The sequence below is a fragment of the Vigna radiata genome, unplaced genomic scaffold (genome assembly GCF_000741045.1).
Source record: "Vigna radiata var. radiata cultivar VC1973A unplaced genomic scaffold, Vradiata_ver6 scaffold_309, whole genome shotgun sequence".
In the NCBI taxonomy this organism is placed as follows: domain Eukaryota; kingdom Viridiplantae; phylum Streptophyta; class Magnoliopsida; order Fabales; family Fabaceae; genus Vigna; species Vigna radiata.
In genome coordinates, this window is record NW_014543822.1 from 22,381 (window position 1) to 24,879 (window position 2,499).

Below are 2,499 nucleotides of genomic sequence, written 5' to 3' on the forward strand. Positions count from 1 at the left end.
GCACCAGGGTGGCAAGAGAGCAGGCAACACGGTGGCAGGATTGCAGAGAAAAATCGTAGGACACTCTAGCTTTAGTCCGTGAAGGAAAAGAGAGACCGAGGGAACAAAAGAAAGATTCAGCAAACATCTCACGGTCTCGGATACAATGGGAATACAAAGACACTAAGAGGGGGATTCAAAAAGGATTACAGGATTCACTCTCGACACGACTCACTTGACAAAACAAAAAGACTCCCTTCTTGCTCTGCACTTTCTCGGCTCCACTCACTCCCAACACCTCACCATCGTAGCTTAAGCAGTAGAAACACCTTACCCTCACAACATTTTTCATACACCATTACGGCAAGAGCAGATCATCACCACCTAGGAAGAAGGGACCTCACGGCCAGAGGAGAGGTGAACCATTTATCTTCCCCAGTTGTTTTGAAGCGTCGGAGGTAAGTTGTCGTCCCTAAGTTCTTGGTCGTATGGGAATGCCTGTTGCTCTGTTACATGTCTCTGTTGCTGGAATTGATTGAACTGTTACATGTCTATGTTCCTGGAATTGATATGAATGAAACATGTCTATGTTGTTATGAATGAAGTATGCGTGGATATGGTTGTTAGTTTACTTTGTGATATCCTTTGTCAATCAAAAACTGCACCCAGAAACTTGCAGTTTCAATGCCTGCAAAATCCATCATACATAGGCATGTATCCCCAACAGCAAGACTCCAACACCCTCTTTACTTACACCCAGAAAAATCGAAAGAAGGAAACATAGACAAAATCCTTTCATATCAGTTCTCATATGAAGCAAAGGAAAACATAAAACAAAAGCAGTTGCTCCCTCTAACAAACCATAGGTCTCCTTCAATCTGGATAACGCTGCAACTACCTTCAATCTCAAAATCCTCTTTCACCTATATCAAACAAACACGGAGACCAAATCGGAAATCCCCTGCCATGTGAGACCGCTCCCCAGAACAACTTGCTTCCTCCATCTTTGGTTTCGTTACCCAAAGCCAACACCATCAAGAGAAACACGAACCCAAGCCACCAACAAAGGAGTCAACCCGATGATACCTCAACATCACGACACCATTGCCTTTTTCAAATTGCACTCGGAAAGGAAACAAAAACTAAACAGATCTCCTAAATTTATTCCCAATCCTTTTCGCTGAAGCAAAATTCCAGCAAGCCATAGGCCAAGTTCTCACAATCATCAACCAGAAACACAACGAAAAAAGGAAGACACCTGAACCACCCCATTAGAACCTCCACCCCAACTCACGCATCACACCATCATCCTCAACCTGCACTGCACAAAGTCACAGAAACAAAAACAATCACTAAGAACCAAGACTCATTCTTTTGCCGTTTCATACTCTCTGTCTAGTAAGATGCCTACGCTCTTCATCTGAATCCAACATCATTTTTCACCTGCAACAATCCAAAACATAGAGAAATCAACTCACAGATCCCATGCCAATTTGTTTAAAGTTAATCGCAGTGCAGCCACAACCACAGCCTTAGCATAGCCAAACAACCCAAAATCTCTGCATCTGTTTTAACTGCTCTGGAAATCGAAACCATTTTCGGTCACCACGACGCCTCTGTTGCGCGCATGAACGACAGCCGGTCTACCTGAGGCAACGGCGTTTTGTCTTGTTGGTGGCGGCGCTCTTGGACTTGAAGAAGAGGAAAGGGGTTTCCTTGCTCGCGAGCGAAGGAGAGAGGAAGAAGAGCTCACCAGCAGCGACAGAGCTCGTCGGCGTCGAAGAGAGAAGAGGGTGGCACGGTGGCTGGATTCAAAGCAGTGGTGGCCGGCGGTGCATTTGAGAAGGAACCCCCAACCCTAGGTTAACACGAGAAAAGAGAAGGAGAGGGGAAGGCTTGACGGCGGCAACCGGTGGGGAGCTGTGGTCGACGGTGGTCGCTAGCAACCCCTTTGGTGGCGTCGCGGTGGCCGTTCGGTGGAGGCAGCGACGAGTGCGTGAGTGGCGGGGTGATTGCTGCTAGGTCTTCTGGTTCAGATAAGAGGGTTGGGTGTCTGCGATTTTGAGTGGATGCAGAGTGAGGGGAATGAAATTCGACCCCTAAGCAAAATCCTAGCCTGGGTCTTGGGCTGCTTCTTTTCGTTTTTCTTCAAAAAAATAAAAAATAAAGAAACCAAACATTTTTCCTTCGTGCACCCTCGTTTCTTACCTGCTGCAACCCCTCAGTCATACATCCTTTTTTTTCATTATTTTTCCTGAATCTTGGGCCAGCGCTGGGCCAAACCCTAAAACAAACAAAAGGAAAAATCCTTTTCTACACCCCCGTTTCTGCTAAGTCGAATCTCTTTTTCACTTGGGCTTTGGCCCAATCTGTTATAAAAATTTAATTTGGTTTGCAGCCCCTTTTTCATTTTCTACCACCCCTTTCCACCTGGGCTTTGGCCCAATCTGGTTATAGGAGTTAAAATCGGCCAGTACCCCTATTTCTGCTAACACGCACCCCTCTTTCCTTTTGCACCCC

General features: G+C 46.2%; 1 long non-coding RNA gene across 1 annotated transcript; it reads right to left on the reverse strand.

The window, feature by feature from the left end:
- Positions 1–535: 535 nt before the first annotated feature.
- LOC111241205 lies at positions 536–2,137 on the reverse strand. The gene is made up of 2 exons (XR_002667039.1): positions 1,458–2,137; positions 536–1,300 (listed from the first exon to the last, which is right to left on the reverse strand). It is a non-coding gene; the product is annotated as an uncharacterized LOC111241205 (long non-coding RNA).
- Positions 2,138–2,499: the final 362 nt, after the last annotated feature.